The following is a 20,604-nucleotide window of genomic DNA, read 5'->3' on the forward strand; positions in this document are numbered from 1 at the left end:
TCATTCTGGTTGAATATGAACTGGTGTTACTAATGGATTAGCAGGTACAAAATTATCTGGATCTCCTAGGAGGTAAGGATTAATAAAGCATAACATAATTAATAATGATGTTATTAATACTAATGTAATAGAATCGTTGAAAGTAAAGTATGGGTAAAATGGAATTTTTTCAATATCTCTGTTTAGTCCTAAGGGGTTATTAGATCCTGTTTGGTGAAGAAAGAATAAGTGAATTGCAGCTATAGCTGCAATTATAAATGGTAATACAAAATGGAATGTGAAAAATCGATTTAATGTTGCGTTATCAACAGCAAATCCCTCCCCCCCCATACCCATTGAACTAAATCTGTTCCTAAATACGGAATTGCTGATAATAAATTAGTAATTACTGTTGCACCTCAAAATGATATTTGACCTCAAGGTAAAACATATCCTATAAATGCAGTTGCTACAACTAAGAATAGAATTACTGTACCAATTATTCAGGTGTGTATATATATATATATATATATATATATATATAAGATCCATAGTAAATTCCTCGTCCTACATGCAAATAAATACAAATAAAAAATATAGATGCTCCAATTGCATGTGAAGTTCGAATAATTCAACCAGTATTTACGTCTCGGCAGATCTGTACTACACTACTAAATGCTATTTCAATGTTTGATGTATAATGTATAGCTAAAAATAGTCCAGTTACGATTTGAATTGCCAAGCATAACCCTAGTAGGGACCTAAAATTTCTTCAAAATGAAATATTTCTTGGTGCAGGTAAATCAACTAAAGAGTTATTAATAATTTTAATTAAAGGATGTCTTAATCATAAGGGTTTATTCATTAGTAAATTATCTTATTTTACGAATAGGCCCCTGGTTAATATTAGTGATTTTACCTACTGCTAATAGTGCTAAAACTAAATAAATTATTATTATTATTGTAATAATGAATGTTGGTCTGTTATATAATTTTTCTATAGATATTGCTATTTCCTGGTAATTGATTGAATTATCAATATTTATAGTTTCAGTATTTTTGAAAAAGTCTATAAATATTGTTGTATCTAGGATAATTAATGTTGATATAATAAATACTCATATTGTTAAGGTAATAATTGTAGTAATTGATTTAGGTTGAAATATTTCGTTTGATGCAATTCTTGTAGGATAATGAAAAGCATTACTGATATTGGGTGTCTTAATTTGATAAAATTAATATTTATTACATTTGATAGTGATATAATTATTATTTTAATCATTTCAGGGGTTAGTTTATTTAAAATATCGGTTTTGGGGACCGATGATGGGAGCTTTTCCACCTCTGAAGTTTTAAAAGTGGGGGCTAGACTTATTTCCAGAGTACAAGACCGTTGTTTTTTTAAAACTATTAAAACTAATGTTTATGTTCTCTGTCCTACAGTTTAGTGTAGCAGGACTTTGAATTTCACCGCGCTATACTCGTTCCCTCAGATAAAAAATATCCCGTTGCAGCAGTATGAGCGCTCGATGGTAGAGAAACTACTAAAATTATAACTCTTTTTTTGTTTTCTATTCGTTTCTTGATTGTCTCTTGATAGCCGAAGCTTAAGGCAGACATGATCTGATGAAGACGTTAAAAAAACTTATTAGCTAGTCTTGATCTGATTTTAATGTGTAGACATGTTGTGGAAGTTGTTAAGAAATTCGGAGGATGGAAGTAGCAAAGTAAATTAAATTGCATACAGTATCAAGATGATTTTAATTGGTATAAATTAGTGATTCCTGGGCTATTGTAAGATTTCGGAGCAGACATTTCATGCAGAAACGAAGGAGATTTTTGAAGACCTGGACGCCGCCCGAAAGAAGACAAGTTAACCTAGTAAAGGATGATCTCTCATCTACGTCACTTCTCCCTGTCAGTTACATTCTGTTATTCTCTGTTTCTTTTCAGTAAGTTTTGTAGTGGAAATTGGTTTAACTTTTGCTCAAAAACGCCATAAGGACCACCCCAACTATAGCTTTTCTGTAATATGAAGTCCAATTTGCATTTCATTCTTTCCTTTTTTCACGGTCATTTACGATTTTAAAACCCATTTTTTATTCACCATTTCTTCCCACATTTTCAACCTTTTTTCTTTTTCTTTTATTCTCTCTTTTCTTTTTTTATTAACCACTACAACTGGCTCCCACGACAGGACGCAATTTTCGGATTTGTCCTTTTTGAGCAAATTTGAAACTTTAATTTGTATTTTTGCCCAACAGAGAATAACCAAAAATCCTGAAGTTTAAAGGGCAACTAAAACACTAACTTTATTGTACCTAAGCAAATGATTATACAACAATATTGTCAAGAATTTTTGTAACTAATTCAATCTGTTTTTCTTTGCATGGCATATATTGATGCAAAACTTATTTTGAGACCTTTTGGTGATTATCCAATGGAGATGTATTAAGAGAAGCCATATTTTGACGAATACGATTTACGCAGAAGTGATTGACCAGCCGCTGCAGGACAGAAAATTTAATGGTGAGTCACACAATTATGTTTCATTCAAACATTCAATAGCCAACTGCAGAATCCATTTTTCCCTTTCCACACATCCTGTAGTTTTCTTCTAGATTTTTCCAAAATTATCTATCTCTATTGTAGTTTGTGGTAATTATAGAATTGTTGTAGCATATGAAGATCGTGAATTTGACCGCCAAACAGTCATTTGTTACGAAAAATTTTGTCCGCCCTGCTGCATCTTTCTCAACCATTGTTTGCAATAGAGCAATCATTTACATTGACGAGAAAATATTTGATCCTAAATTTGAGTCAAATCATTATTAATCAAACTTATATTATTCCCTTTTTGACTTACGATTATACATCCTATTACAATGGAACGCGATAAGGTAGAGATAGTTTCGGCAGATGAGTTAAGTGAACTAGATTCATCGTTCAACCAACAAGAAAGTCCGCGTTTCCCTCCATGGACGAGTTCACAGATCAATGCAATGATTTCGCCTCAAACTCGCAACATTTGTGATAATACACAGATGGCGACTTTAAATGACGAAATGTGGAATGGACGCGCCATTGTTAACATGAATGTCAGAACCGAATATGAGACAAATTCAGCAATGTGACACAAAACGGACACAGGAAACTGACAACCTGGACCGACTATTAGAGTTATTTGCAGACATGAAACGAGACGTTAGTCAGAAAATTGACATATTAAACCATACTACGACTGAAAATTTTGAACGGACGACAAAACAGATGACAGAATTAAATAACACCACTCAACAGCTCAGCCAGCGATTTGAGACATTGTCCGATTGAGTCACTAAACAGGAAGAAACTTTGGTTACATTCACACATGAAACAAAAAACAATATCACCCGATGTGAGAATCAGTTAACTCAAATAGTTAATGTGCAGTGGGAAATGAACACCCGTGTGGAAGAGTTAGCTCAGGCCCACACTTCAGCAGACATTAAGACAATACTTTGAGAGGTACCTAGACAAGACACTGTACTGGTCCAAACCAGCCGACTTGCCAGCGACAATTGACACTTTAAAGAGCCACTTACTCTTTCCATACCGAGACAGATTAATAGGAGTACCGGAGAATGACGTTAAGACTTTCTTAAACTTCTTAGATCAAATGGACGTAGTTTACAGAGGCGATTCACGCCATTCAAATTTTACTCATATTAGTAACCAAAATCAGCACCCACCCCAAAGGAACCGTAGTGACGGTGGTTGGTGGAACCATCCGTCCGCGCCGCGACACAATACGATGCCTGCGCGCGAAACATATTCAAATGGAAACGTGTATGACAGTAGGAACAACCGCAGAAATTCGTGGAATAATAATAATAATAACAATAATTATCTCCCATATCAAAATGGTAACTACAAGCAAAATGAAAATTACAGACAGTACAACGACAACAACAATAGGAGACGTGAGAATAACCAGTACAACCCGGGCTACTTTGACAGGAACATGACATATAACAGACGTAATTACCACCAAAACAATAAAGTTCCCAACAATCACCGACAGAATATGTGGAACACACAAAACTCACGCATGACAAATCATAACCCTCCACGGAATCCGCCCCCGTTCCCCAGTACAGTTTTGCACTCCCCGCCACGAAGTAGCAATAACAATTGCAGCGCGCCATCAGCTGACGCGTGGGCGCCAACCGGCCGGAATGTAAACATAGTGGAGCTGGTCAATGAACCCGGCCAAACACAGTAGACGACGTAAAACAGTCGACGACCGAGCTAAGCGCTCGTGCTTCGGTCGTGAGGTGTTGTAAGAGCGCTGAGACGGTTTGTTTCCTCAGGTACGATGACAAATTGACAGCAGAACAGGAATTAACCGACGAGATAAACATTAAATCAGACAGTTGTGTTAAAGAATTCATACAAGCTACGGCATGGGTTAAGTTTAACGATTATGATGTACATTTTATTTAGCGTATGGCTAATACAGACATATCATGATATTACATATACATATGTACATATTGACACACAAGAAACTTAAGTATGTCTTTACAACTGAATATCCAGTTCTTCAATCCAGCGCACTGCATCTGGAGTTGCTAGCAGGAAGTCCTCTTTGGCGCCGTGATAGGCTCGAATCCTGCATTCACTGACAATGTGGTGAACAGTCTGGTATGGAGCCCCGCAGTCACAAGCTGGATCAGGCAGCTTCTTCCACTTAAAGAGCGCATCCCTGCATCGCCCATGGCTGGTACGGATTCTGTTGAGAGTTATGACGTACAAATTTTATTCGATACTGGTGCTGCTGCAAGTGTGATGTCAACCGCACTATATAATGAATTGAAACAAATTATAAACATACCTACATTACCTGTACAGAATTGCCACGTGGTTAGTGCCACAGGTACTAAATCTAAGAACATACGCATGCAAGCCCTTGTTAACTTCACATTTTCCAATACACAGTTCAAGTGTAATTTTCTGATTGTAGACAAGCTTATCGTACACTTCATCCTAGGGATGGATTTTTTGAATGAACACAAAGCAATCATAGATTTAAGTAATGGCATATGTCAATTATCCGTAGGGGAACAACTAATTAATGTTGAACTTAACAAGACGATTGAACCACGACAAAAACATTACGAAGTAAGTCAGTTTCAATTGGTATATCCTACCATAGTTAGTGTATGTAATTTAACGCCTGAAGATTCAGACTATCAGGAGACTGAGCAGGATTTATTGTATCAGAAATGTGTCGAATCTGACTATTTAACGAAACAACAGCAAGAGGAATTGTGCAAATTATTATGTGATTATGCACAAGTTTTCGGTGAGAGACCTGGTGTAATCAGAGGTTATAGCTATAAAATGGATGTTAAGCCACATAAGACTTATTGTAGGACACATTATAATATTCCATGGGAGAAGAAACCTGCAGTTTTACGTGAAATCGAGCGTATGTTGACCTGGGGTGTCATAGAAAAATCACATTCCCCTTAATGCAGTCCTATCCTGGCGGTAGGCAAGCAAGATGGCAATGTCAGATTGGTGCTAGACGCACGTGAAATCAACAAAATTATTATACCACTTAACACAAGACCCGTCAACTTGGATGAACAGTTGCTAAAATTTTATAATGTACAATACCTAACTAATATTGACCTCCGCTTATCGTACTGGCAGGTGTCCCTTCACAATGACAGTCGTAAATACACTGTTTTCCTTTGTGAAGAACGCAGTTATCAGTTTTGTGTGTTGCCTTTTGGTTTGCGCGTAAGCGCGGGCGTGTTCATCGAGGCGCTTGACGCCGTTCTCGGCCCGTGTTTGTTGTCACGCCTCACGGCGTACGTCGATGACATTGTCGTGGCAACAAATACGTGGGAGGAACGTATTGATCTGTTACAGCAAATTTTATTTAAATTTTCGCAAGCTGGAGTCACAGTAAAGCTTTCGAAGTCCAAAGTAGGAAGGCGTGAAATCAAGTTTTTAGGCCATATTGTCTCGCCGGAAGGTATTCGTCCCGATTCTAAGAAGATTGATGCTATTCGTAATTTCCCTCCTCCACAAAACCGCAAACAGTTGAAAGCATTCTTAGGTTTATCTTCGTTCTTTCGGAAGTTTGTTTCAAAACAGCTTCTGAACAGCTCTCACCTGCTAACTTTACTGAAAAAGAACGCAATTTGGAGATGCACAGAGTTTTGCCAAGCTGATTTTCAGGCTATTAAAGATGCATTGGTGAACGCACCCCTCCTCTGCCACCCTGACATGACGTCAGATTTTTGCCTAGCCACGGATTCGTCATCATACGGCCTTGGAGCTTTTCTATTTCAAATTCAATCCGAATCAAGACAATCTGTCATCAAACCGATAAGTTTTGCGAGCCGCACGCTCACTGAGTGCGAGAGGTCGTACTCGGTGACGGAACGGGAGGCTCTTGCCATTATTTGGGCATTCCGTAAGTTTCGCTACTTTCTTTGGGGTAAACATACTCGCATATACACAGACCACCAAGCCCTTTCTTTCTTGGTGTCATGCAAATTGCTTCATTCACGGCTCACCCGGTGGTGCCTTTCACTGCAAGAATACAGCTTCGAAATTATTTACATTAAAGATAAATCAAACGTAGTAGCCGATGCCCTATCCCGTTTGCCCCAAGGCATACAGGACTTTTTCGGAACTTTCCGAGCAAACACCAGACTTTAACATCTTACTTATGTATGATGGTACATACACCCCATACTACCGCAATATGTGCAAGAACTTTGCTTCACTTCAGGACAGCGACCCCAGGTGGTCAAATATCATAAAGATATTACGTACATATCCTTCTTCACATTTACAAAAATATTACACAATACACAAAAACGTACTTTTTCATAGGCGTACCCCAGACTCGCACCATTGGTGTGTTTGTCTACCCGACGCGCATGTTGACGATTTTATTCTGTTCACACACAAAACTTGGGGAAACTACAGAGTCACCAAATGCACTGATAAAATAGTACAGTACTGTTATTTTCCCAATCTGCGTTGGAGAGTATTGCAAATTGTTCGAAAATGTATCATCTGCCAAAAAGCAAAATTTTCCAACCGATCATCTTTGAATGAATTACATCCTATTGTACCAACCCGACCTTTGGAGATAGTATCGTTGGATATCGCCGGACCTTATCCCAGAGCTCGTGGAGGTGTGAAATACATCGTTGCTGTATTTGATGTGTTCTCAAAATACTTAAAATGGTTTGCTATCCGCACTGTCAACGCATCTGCTATTACCAGACGTTTGACTAACAGTTACTTTACAAGGTTTGGCAAACCCCACAGCATTATCACGGATAACGCACCCTATTTTACGGGAAGAAAATGGAAATCTTTTGTTGCCGCACATAACATCAAACATATTCTTACATCAGCATTTCACCCAGAAGGGAACCCCGTAGACAGGATTTTTAGAGAGTTTGGTCGATTCATGAGAATACATTCACCACACAAACACACAAAGTGGATCGAATTTTTAGCACCCTTTGAGCAGATAGTAAACAATTTGCCTCATGCCTCGACAGGATACCCACCACAGGAATTATTATTAAACAAACCTGAACAGAACAAGTGGGCTATGCCCATTCCAAAGCTAACCGCATCCACAACACATACACCTTTGGAAGAGAAAGTATGACAGGCATACACTACGTTGTGCAATAAAGCCAAGATCAGGAAAGAGAAGTATGACAAACATGTTACAAATACACAAACCTATCAGGTTGATGACCTTGTTCTTTTGCGTTCACATCACAAGTCTACAAAGTTAAAACAACTGAACAGAAAATGGCAGCTATTATATGCAGGTCCTTTCAGAATAGCAAGCATGCCTCACCCGGGTTGTTACTCCCTAGAATACCCGTTATCTCACAAGCCGAGGGGGCTGCATCCCCACAGACATTTGAAACCCTTTGTGCACTAAAACAACATAATATAATGATAACTAAGTTGAACATGAGCAAGTTGCTGTGAAAACGAGATCATAAATATTTGTATTGAATACACGAACATTAAGTTATACAGCCTAAGAACACAAACATTCATTTATGGAAATTATATACTGCAGTTACACTTGTACACATAATTATGAAGAGAAGGTAAACCCAGGTGAGTACACTTACTGAATGAGAAAAGATATTCATATAGGAATGAGACGTACGCAGGTTACATTGGTTGTTATTGTAAATTATAAGGTGAATCAACAACTAGTTAGTTATTTCAAGGCACTACAATGAGAGGAAATAACAGCTATTGAGATCAGTAATGACATGTGTATGTAGCAGAATGAATGAGGACGTAAGAATGAATGATCAGTATGAATGAGTTAATATTTAGGTTAATACAAGAAGGTAAGTTACTGTGAAGTAGTTGATGGAGACAAGAGATTATTTGAGGAAAATATTATTGGAGTTTTATGAGAATGGAAGTGCCAGATGGCCCCACATATGTGATATATTAATGTTTGGTGAGGAATATGTTTAATGTATAAGGATATATATATTATAATGAATATGTGAGTAAGGGATGAGTGAGAATGTTTGGTAATATTGTGCTACGTAGAGAAGTGAGTAAACAGTCTACATGAGTTAAAACACGCGAGTACAAGGCGTTAAAGGTGAATCTATTTACAGTGCCCTTGAAAATGAACGAATGCAAGAAAAGCAGAGTGAACATAATGATGATTACAGCTGTTGAAAGAAGTGTAATAAGAATGTAACTTGGAAACACATTAGCCATAATTTATTTCAGAAGCGTAACTTAGTAACCTTTCGTTAAGTTTTGTTAAGCAATTGTGTAGAAGAAAACATTTATAGTTCGTGTTCAGACAGGAGAATGATATTTTAAGGAACTTAAGTTGAAATATAGTTTTTACACATCCCTCATGTGAATACATTTGTGTATGCGAAAGTGAAATTTAGTGCCATGTTAGCCTTTATTATACTTACACACAACAGAAAACCCTGAGGAAGCAAAAGATAGGAGAGTTAATGGCTCTGAGCACTATGGGACTTAAAAATAGGAGAGTTATTAAGGCCGTTTTGCGACTCGTACAACACCTCCACTTAAGCGAACAGATGACAAAATTAACTCTACTTTGAAGACAACATTTGACTTTTCAGGTAATGCAAGGTAAGTGCAGAGGAACAGTGACCACCCGTGCAACCAACGTCGAGCAACGGACTCTGAGAAAGAGACATTTTACTGTCAATTATAATACTATGTTCTTTATTTATGTTTTATAGAAAGAAATGATATATACACACAACATACATGATGTTTAACCTTCATTAAAGTAGAAGAAAGTTCATGGTTGAACTCTTGAGACGGAATTTGATACGTTATTATATGATACACATTATGAGAGAGAGAATCTCCGTGAGATACATTTTCCATTTGTATAGACGGTATCCACAAGAAGTGCAGATATTGAGGAAGTACTGAGCAGATATGCGATTTACTCATGCAAGGATTTGTTAATGTATAATACACTAAAGTCATATGAACAATCACAACACAAACAGAGAATCTGTCATGATGTTACTCTACACAGACTTGACGTAAGGACACTTACATTTACCCATGATTTGGTAATTTGTAAGCACCTCCTCCTTTCACACACCCCTTGAAGGTGATGCAAACATTATAATGTATTGTGTTCTCTTTCTATGTAGTAGCTGTAGGATTTGGTAGTTTATAGGTAGTAAATAGTTTCTTCCAGTCTATCTTTCTTTCTTTCTTCATTATCCTACCACCTCCTGCAGCTGGGTATTGTTTGTTTATGGAATGTAAGAATATAATGTGTGACAGTAAACTTTCAGGTATGAATAAAAAGACATGAAGAAAACTGAATATTGATGGCATTACAAGCCTGGTCAACCACTAGCCAGCCAAGATATGGAATCAAAAGAAATAAATAAATAATAAATGAAGGAAAGCCCATGCTTTAAATGTTAAGTCTGATATCCCTTGGCACGCCCATACCTGAATAAAAAAAATTAATACCCCAATAAAAGAAAGCCAATGGGACTTAGTATAATTTTTTAGTGTAAATATTTCACATGCATATTCTTGTAAATGTATATGTATTTGTATATGTGTTAAAACTTTGCATATTGTCAACATATTTTGAAATGTGACCACGAGAATGTAAGCTTTCATAATTAACTATGTAAACATGCTGGGACACAGTGACCTTTGTTAAAATGTAAATATGGCAAAAAAGTGTTGCAAACTGTGTTAAACATTGAACGTTATAAATGACGGATTTTGTGTTGTTTGTGAAGCTTATGGTGCATAAACCAAATAACTGTTTGTAAATCGATATAAACTGCAATTTACTTCGACGATAATGAGGATTTTCACACTGCAAATGAACGTTTGTTGGCAAGTGTAAACAACGTGGTGAAACACCTACCTTTGCGAACATCGACGCCGTTGTTCCTGGCCGGCCTTCAGATGCTTTGGAGACAATAAACTCAGCACCTGTCGTAGGCGATGTGGAGGCTAAAAACTGCATCGACCATATATGCCCCGGGAACAATAGTCATGAAAACGCACAAGAACCTGGAGTGTTGTGTCGTAGCAGAAGACATAGACATTGCTTCAGATCACGCACACGCTCAATCTTATGGTGTCACCGGACTTAACACGCCATTTATGCTGGAATAACAACTTGTAATGAACACTATGTGAGAGTGAATACTGTTCAAGACTGTCATAACACAGCGATTTTGAAACTGCAGCACGCGAAATTCAGTGATGCTACTGCGCGTGCGCAATGACTACGTGCTGCCAGAGATGCATTGGGAAACCAACGCTGGGAGCACACAACATTAACTGCGCTGGCGAGCAGCTTGTTCAAACAAACTGTATGTAAATATATATATTAATAGTGTACAAAGGATCCAAACTGTAATAATTGTATTTAGTATATAGGTTTAGAAAGTAAGTGTTGGGAAAGATTATCCCCTATGAATGCACGTGGCCTTTCCAATGAAAATATGCGTATATTTACTTTTAGGTTTGCTAGCCTGCCACGCTAAATGTTTTAGCGTGACAGTCGAGGGGGCGATGTAGCGGGACTTTGAATTTCGCCGCGCTACACTCGTTCCCTCAGATAAAAAATATCCCATCGCAGCGGTATGAGCGCTCGACGGCAGAGAAACTACTAAAATTGTAACTCTTTTTTTTGTTTTCTATTCGTTTCTTGATTGTCTCTTGATAGCCGAAGCTTAAGGCAGACGTGATCTGATGAAGACGTTAAAAAAACTTATTAGCTAGTCTTGATCTGATTTTAATGTGTAGACATGTTGTGGAAGTTGTTAAGAAATTCGGAGGATGGAAGTAGCAAAGTAAATTAAATTGCATACAGTATCAAGACGATTTTAATTGGTATAAATTAGTGATTCCTGGACTATTGCAAGATTTCGGAGCAGACTTTTCACGCAGAAATGAAGGAGATTTTTGAAGACCTGGACGCCGCCCGAAAGAAGACAAGTTAACCTGGTAAAGGATGATCTCTCATCTACGCCACTTCCCCCTGTCAGTTACATTCTGTTATTCTCTGTTTCTTTTCAGTAAGTTTTGTAGTGGAAATTGGTTTAACTTTTGCTCAAAAACGCCACAAGGACCACCCCAACTATAGCTTTTCTGTAATACAAAGTCCGATTTGCATTTCATTCTTTCCTTTTTTCACGGTCATTTACGATTTTAAAACCCATTTTTTATTCACCATTTCTTCCCACACTTTCAACATTTCTTTCTTTTTCTTTTATTCTCTCTTTTCTTTTTTTATTAACCACTACAGTAGGGTAAAATTACACTTCCTCTAGCCTAGGCAAATTGAAGAAATCGGTTGGTCCTTTGCATTAGCTGTGGTCTAGATTGTTAGACGGCTTATAAAATCACCATTTCTTCATCTGCAGTTCCTGGTAAAACCCCGAAAAACCATGATTTTTGGGTACCAAAAGTACCAATTGTGAGGATGACCACTTTATAATTTCTATTCATGCCAGAACGTCGAAATTTTTACATGTTATTAAGATAATGTTCTCGGAGAACTTCGAAACTTTTTCGATAGCATGATCCGTTACCGAGATACAGAGGTTCAGAGGTACCGCACTTAAGCTGAATACCGCAAAAACAGATTTTTAACCGTTTTGAACTGTGGGCGTACCTATATAAATAGCTAACGACAGATAATGCCTCAAATTTTAAATGTACATTCTTTAGACATTCATCTAGAAACATAATTTTTCCGTTTTTGAAAATCGAGATACACCAGAAAAACCATGATTTTTGAGTATTAAAATACCAATTGAGGGAATGGCCACTTTTATGATTTCTATTTATAGCAAATCGTCGAAATTTTTACCGTATGTTCTGGAAATTGTGTCCTCGGTGAATCTTGAAACTTTTTTCGTTATCATCATCCATTACCGAGATCCAGAGGATCAATGTTACCGTAGTTATGCACTTAAAAATGCTCATAATATCCGGTCTGTGGCTTAAATGTAGTTTTAATTGATTTAGTGAACACATGGCAATGATTTTGGGGACGCTGGAAAGGCTCAGTGATCACCAAACTATGTGTTAGTCACCATTTTTCATATGACGCGCTGTCTATGTATAATGGCCACTTCGCACCTAGACGTGCTGTCTTGACCTGGGAATTCGACGGCAACCACCTGGCAATGTAAGAAGCTTAAAAAATTATTTTATCATACGAAAGTCTTTGTACTTGCGAATCAAAAGCCGTGTGTTTTGGTATAGTGTATGTGTAGCCTAATATGTTGCGCATTTTTTTAGTAACGAGGTGTAAAGTGAACTTGCACTGGATTGCAGACGATTTTCTTTTAACCTAGTATTATGCGTACTTATTTGATGTTTATAGGTGTCAAAGTATGTAAATGTGTTGAAGTATACAAATAAACTCAAACTTCTAGTGACCTACGGGATTTGTTTTACATATGCAGCACACCCTGCTGCAACAGGGAAAGGAAAGTGACCAGCTGAAAAATGCTCTAGTTAGATCACAAAAAAGGTGAATATTCTCCTCTTTAAAAGACTCTTAGAGAAAAGTAGGGAATCAACAGCCACAGTCCTCCTCCCGCCTTTCTTACAAAAAATTTTGTCATGTGAACATAATCGCGCTTTTTGTGTTGAAAGAGAGGATCATAGAGACAGTGCCAGTGAGAGAAAAAGGAGACAGTGAGAGACACACATATACAGGCAGTGACAGTGAGAGGTAGATGCTGGGTATGACGCCTTCACTACAGAGAGAGACTGGTTAAAAGGGTTTAGGGTGTTCTGTGTTAAAAGAGTGCGAATGTGGTGGATTTCCAGTATGTTCGAATTTTTCGTGAAGAAGGTGGACTGAGGACTGAGATACCCGTTTCTCCACTTTTCTGATTTCAAATTCAAATTTGTGTGAATTCCTAAGACACCAGACTGCTGAGGTCATCGATCCCTAGACTTACGCAACTTTAACTAACTTATGAAAAGAACAACACACACACACACACACACACACACATATATATATATACCCATGTCCGAAGGAGGACTCGAACCTCCGGCGGGAGTGCCCCCGCAACCCCTGACATGACACCTCTAACCACACGGCCATTCCGCGCGGCCAACCTTTCCGTCTGAGGAACACACTCCCCTATTTTGTACTCCGAGAGGAGAATTTTCAGCTAATTTGCTTATACTTAAGAGCATAGGTTAAAAATCACTATCAAAATTCCCGGTATTGCAAGCACTGATTTTTGCATTTTGTTCCTAAAGAAATCCGTTGCAGATTTCTGTCTTACTTCAGATTACTTAGAAGAATCTCAGATTGCGTGCTGGATGTATAAAATGTTAATTACTAAGCAAAAGCTCTGGTCTATTGACTCCAATACCTCACGAAGGGTAAGAAGTCATTAATATCGAAAATTTGCGTGGGACACGGAGTAAAGGGCAATTAGCAGTTCGTCCAAAGCTGAAGTTGCATGATATTAATTACTTCGTAGTTCGATTAACCTCAGCAAAATATGCTGCAGAAAGAATCTGCAGACTCTTCTGGAGCGAGGACTGTCTAGAGGGATTCATTACAATTCACTGTTTATCCTACTTACCGCAGTTAAAGTACTGTTAAAGAAATGCAATATGCCAACGCACGTGTTGTCCTATTTTTTAACGCTAGACGTAAACACGATAACGGAGCCCACCAAGCATTTAGTGATGCCACTTCTACACTACCAACGAGTGTAAGAGCCTTTTTAGGGCTTAAGTGTAGATTTTACAATAGTTTTTGTGTTTCTATTCGTGTTTCACTTCCATAGAGACTGCATCGGATTGTACAAAACCAGACGGAGTCAAAATAATGCTGATAACTCAAATCGTTGTGGCGTATGTGAAAAAACCAGAGAGTAGATCAAGTGGCAAAGCATAAATAAAACAGGAATATATGACATCAGCTGCTGCCCACAAGAAGCATAACTTTACAGGTATCCGTAGCCATTGCTCTATGCTTCAGGACGTAAATATCTGTGTGTTTAACGGTCCACAACACTACACTGAGGAACTGCCTCTTCCGAAGACATCCGGGCATCTCTTTCATGGACGTTTAATGGATGACAATGAATTCGGGATTCTCATTAAATCAAAACTCACTCCCTAAATAAAAAATAAATAAGTAATAAAAATAAACATCTATATTATCTATATTTTTGGCATCTGCCATAGACCCCAATGGCCCGTTTATGCACAATAAATGATGATGATAAGTATTCCGAATTATGTGCCCGACAAAAACTCTGATTTGTGCAAACAGTACTTTGTAAATAAACTCTCTGTGGACATAAAATCGAGCTTCGCCTTACATGAGCTATTACTATGTCTCCCGCAGTTTAAACTAAAAAATTCGCTGTAGATGGAAAGTTTTCATGCTGAAATCAACAGTTAGTCTGTAAACGAGTCATAAGTATACTAAACCCAGTTTCCTGCGACTGGTGTTGACACGTGATTGGAGATTGATCTAGGACTTCAGACCCTGTGGCCATTTCGTGACTGAGAAAGGTAATTTATTTCACCTGTCACTACTAATGGAAAAAGTAGAAAAATAAAAATTAGCTTATTCATCACGATGTCCTATTTAATAAAAAATTAAACCTACATTAAAACACAGCATGATAGATACAAAAAAAGCCCTTTGACGTACTAGAGCAACCAGCTCATTTTTCTGTTACATTCAGTTTGATGATCACGTACATAACGAGCAGACTTCAATACATAAAGCTGCTTCAATAATTTATTCGAAATACTGATACCAGGGTCTCAAATAATTCTAGCTGTCTGTTCCTCGGCAGAAATATACCATCCCCACAATGTCAATCCTGACTGTATATGCTACTGTTTGTATATGCAGAAATTATTCTTTTTCTACACCTTCAAGTGCTGATCAGTTACTAGGACTTTGTGGTTTACATCTACATCATACTCGGCAAGGCACTTAATTTTGTGTGGCGGAGTGAATTTGTGATACCACAAATTGATCCACCCTATCCTGTGCCATTGGCGAAAGGCACGTGGGGAGAATGACTATCGGTAAGTCTCTGTGCTGGCTCTAATTTCTCCAATTTTTTCGTCGTGGTGATTAAGCGAGATGTATGTGAGTGGAAGCATTATGCTGTCCGAATCTTCCGGGAAGGTGCTCTCTCCCCGACATTTTAAGGTAGCTACTGTTCCGAGTAGTTTCTCATCATTAGCATAGTTGCACAGTAGTGGCTTTCTATTCATATGTATGCTTAGTATGTTACCTTTACTTACGTTCAGGGTCAACTGCCAGAGCCAGCACTATTCATCAATCTTCTGCATGTCATTCTGCAAGTCGATACTGTCTTCTGGGGTTGCTACTTTGGTGTAGGCACCCACATCATCTGCGAACAGTCTTAAAGCGCTTCCGATGCTTTCAATTAGATCACTTACGTTCGTTGTAAATAGTAACGGTCGTATCACACTTCCTTAAGGTACTCCGTAAATTAATTTAGCATCTATCGCTTTTGTTCCGTTAAGAGGGACGTGTGGAGTTCTATCTGCAAGGAAGTCTTGAACGCAAATCTATTCCGATAATCGGTAAGCTCTTATTTTTTCAATTTCTTTAATATTAAGCTCTTTTCGTAATTAATCACTTTGAACGCGGTATTGGGAAGTCGTTAACTTATTCCTTCCCAGAATAAGACAGTACTTTCAGCAGTTTTTACCATATAATAAAATCATACGTTTAGAAACAATGAGAAAAAGTGTGAGAAAGACTTATTGACCTGAATTCTCATTTAATTTATAACCACAAGGCAAGCACCAACATCGGTATATGTAACAATATTCTGTCGGCGGTCAATTTCACACTTGGCTATGGATACTATTGTAGAGAACTCTGAGTTGAAGTAATATAATGAAGCAAAAAAATTGAAGTGTAGCTACTCTGATGAGGAATGAACATCATTTACTCTCATTAAAATTATTCTATAACTTCCGGATTCTTCGATTTGTGGAGTAATAATATTATCAGTTCCCTATGAAGTACTGATTGACCAAAACTCGATGAAACTGCTTATTTTCTGAGTAGCTGCCCACACTATGATTTTCCGACTGTGTCCAAGTATTTAGAGCAGAAAGTAGGTAAAACGGAAATACTGAAGAACATTGGTTGAGTACGAAGAGAACTATTTAAGAAAATGGAAGTAGGCAGTGTAAATAGCTGAAACATACAGAACAAGGAATTATCTGAAATATTTAGATAATCTTAAATCAGTGTTCTCGAACTGGAGGCAGCAGATTTTAAAAGCGCAGCAGCTTCCATAGCTCAAATCACTCCTCCACCAATAAGCGGAAGCATGATAATGGATCCGCCAGTTAATCGGGGCGCGGAGTGCAGAGTGCTATCTCAGGGCCGGCCCTTTCCTTGAGCGAGAAACTGAAGAAAGTCCCTTCACTCAGCCACCAAGGAATTTTTTCAATCGATTGCCGATGAAAGCGCGTCACGGGGCACTCAAGAAGGGGAGCTAGGAGAGTTACTTTATCTGGCAACTTTTTACTGCCTACAGTTTTGATGTATTTAGCGCCACTTTCCACTCTCTCTGTTACATGCTGATTTTTCATGTCTGCGTACCTATTACACTTGACGCCCTCGGCTTTCATTTGCTGATGCTAATCTTGGTCTGTCCCTTCAATGCCTGTTCCCAGGAGTTAAGTAACGGTTGATGTCACAGCGTTGTAACGTCAACCTAATGCCCCTTACGTTTCGCCCTGACGATTCCATTTCGATCTTTATTTGAGTACTAAATTTACTAACGCCCCCCTGTAATGGCACGTTCGACGTGGATGATGGAAAAGGGGGAATAGTGCATTAAACCGGTGAAACGAAGGTTTTGATATTTGGTTGCTTTGTGTTGCTCCTACGACCTGTAGGTGAGCAACTATCGGATAGGGAGGTATGGAGAGAGTTGACAGAAATCCGCACTATGACTAATTAGTGGCTGTTACAAAGCTCGAGCACCGGAAACATTTGGCTGCATGAGAGCCAATATCGCTTTCATTTTGCTGATTACCCATTGTTTATCATTCGATGGCTAATCGCATAAATAGCTCACCAGATTAAATAATGCTACGTGCTGCAGAGAGATATTCTGATTAGCAGCTATCACAGACATCCAGCACGAAGAGTTCGCTGCTTATGTTGTAAATAGGAACATCTACATAATTGTGTTACGTTGTAACATAGAGAGAAACCTCAGCAACGTAAATATATTCTTTCTATACTAATACCACAAATACATCGGAGTACTTCAGGTGTCTGTAAACCTCTATTTGCACCCAACGACATGTCGGTCCTGATGGCCAGTGTCGCCGCTTCAGCCGTGCTGTGCCGACGTGTGCTGGGTTTTCTGGGCAACGGTCTGCTGTGCTTCGGCGTGGTAAGTCGCAGTGCTTCTTGCATCGTTGCAGAAATTCTAAATTTGAAATATCATATCGTGATGGCTCACTTGAACAGAAAAGATACTTTGAAATTATCGTTTGATCGTAATTACGCCCGACCCAAGCTACACGAAACCGAAGATTGGTTAGAATATGAAGTGAAACTTGATTCAGAGGATGCCATTGGAATAAATCTTTCGATAGTGAGCAACGTTGTTTTTGTCAAATTGAAGAATGCTAATTTATGTGACAAAGTAGTTGAGTCGTGCGGAGGAACTATGAAGTTTGAACATTGTGACGGAAACGTAGGAGAAGTCATCATAACACATGCAGTATTTGGAATACGGACCATCAGGATATTAGAACTGCCATTCGAAGTACCAGCGGAACAGATACATGCAGTGATAGCGCCGTACGGGAAATTCCTCAGTAATGTTGCCGAACGGTGGCCGAATGCACGCAAATTCCAAGTTCTCAACGGAGTGAGACAATTAAAGGTCGACTTGCACATGCATGTACTATCGTACATCAGCGTCTGTGGTAACCGAGGCATCTTTATATACGACGGCCAGCCGAGGACGTGCGCGGCGTGTAACTCTCCCGGCCACGTCCGCGCTCAGTGTTTACACCGGCGAGTGTCGCAGCTGCCGGCTGGCGAGGCGCCGAGACCGTCAGCTATGACTGCGCTACCAACAACTTGCGCTACAGCTGCCCGCGTTCAAGTTGTGACCCAAAGCCCTAATGTGAACACGGAGAACCATCCAACCCGAGTACAAGCTCAGTGCCATCACTGACAAAACAGAAGCGAGACCTCCCGAACGTAAGGAAATCGTGACAGCTGTGATGGTTTCAACACATCAGACCCCAAGGACATTGGGAACCCCCGCAAGTTCTCCGATTCCTCCGCTGTTGAGAATGATATAATGCAAGAACCAACCCTGCATGAGCAACCCCATAATAAACAGATTTCTCTACCGAAACCGTCATCCACAAAAAGCACGGGTGACAGTTTGGCTCGAAACACCACCCTCGCAGAAGATTTGAAGAATACTGAGAAATAAAATATCAGACAGCAGCCGGTTAAACCTAAACGGCAAACATGTAATCAGAGCCCTGAAGAGATTCAAGAACTGGAGCAAAAACTCTCACGTACCAAGAAAATTATCAAAACAGATCGAAACGGAAAGCATGACGGGTTAGACGTCGGAAAAAAACAGACATCCCAAACACGAATGAGGACGTACATATGAACCTGGCCCCTACAATTGAAGTACCAATGGAAACGGTTGACCACCGTGTCACTGATCAGGGGTCCGCGTGGTCTGATGACACTGAATGCGATTAGTAGTGCTATCGGATGACGCAGGCATATAAAATTGCCACGCTCAATGTCAACAGAATAGTTTCTTAGGTAAAGTTACAGTCTGTGAAGGCCAACTTTGACAGTGGATGTTACAAGAGGTAGTTACGACGAAACTAGTGGATGTGTACGGATATGAGTCGATCTTGAACGTAGGCAGTGAATGCGGAACGGGAATATTGTTCAAACACGGCATACCACGTACAACACAAGTTGTGCTTGAATCTGGACGAGGCATAACTGCAAAAATATATGATCTACTTCTTATTAATATGTATGCTCCCTCCGGACCCAGCGGAAAACGACCAAGGAGCAACCTGTACCGGGACGAAATTATCCATTAACAACGGATTCTCGACTGCCCATAATTTTGGGTAGCGATTTTAACTGAGTATTGCGTCCAGAAGATTAAGTCCCGAACTTCAACTTTTGCGAGGAGCTGTTGTTCTTAACTAACGGACTAGATATGATAGATACTTGGTGCCATCTTCGTCCGCACACCCGAGGATACACATACGTATCCAGTAATTCGGCAAGTAGACTAGACAGGCCGTATGCAACTAAAGGCTTCATCCATAATGTAGTTGACTGCGTAATTTGGCCCCTTAATGACTTACATGGTACTAGAGGGAGCTGTAGAGGGCAAAAACTGTAGAGGAAGACAGAGATTGGAATACGTCAAGCAAATAATTGAAGACGTAGGTTGCAAGTGTTATTACACTGAGATGAAGAGGTTAGCACAGGAAAGGAATTCGTGGCGAGCCGCATCAAACCAGTCAGTAGACTGATGAAAAAAAAAAAAAAGAAAAAAAAAAAAAAAAACTTTTCGGATCACTACGAATTTTATATAACCGTTCAGCACACTAAACAAAAAACATTCCTGGTATGGGGCGTATGGAAGCTATACGTGTCACTTTTGGAGGACGCAGAACTGAAACACGAGATCCATAGTACATGGCAGCAATCCAGGTATTCAACACGCATCATGTGGTGGCCACAGTCTGCAAAACCGCAGATAAAAACATGCATCGCACGATATGGTCGCATGCAAGCCTCCGCGAACTATATGATTACCCCATGGGGCTGGCAGCAAACGGCTCTAGAATAAAGCAAGAATAACAGCTTTGGTACAACAATCTCTAGAGGGGAAAAAAGTTAGAACGCGTTCTCAGATTGAGCTGACGCAGGAGAATACGTCCGCATATCACAAGATCCGGGAAGCCAAGAGAGGTCAACAAAAGTTACTC

The sequence above is a fragment of the Schistocerca americana genome, chromosome 1 (genome assembly GCF_021461395.2).
Source record: "Schistocerca americana isolate TAMUIC-IGC-003095 chromosome 1, iqSchAmer2.1, whole genome shotgun sequence".
NCBI lineage: Eukaryota > Metazoa > Arthropoda > Insecta > Orthoptera > Acrididae > Schistocerca > Schistocerca americana.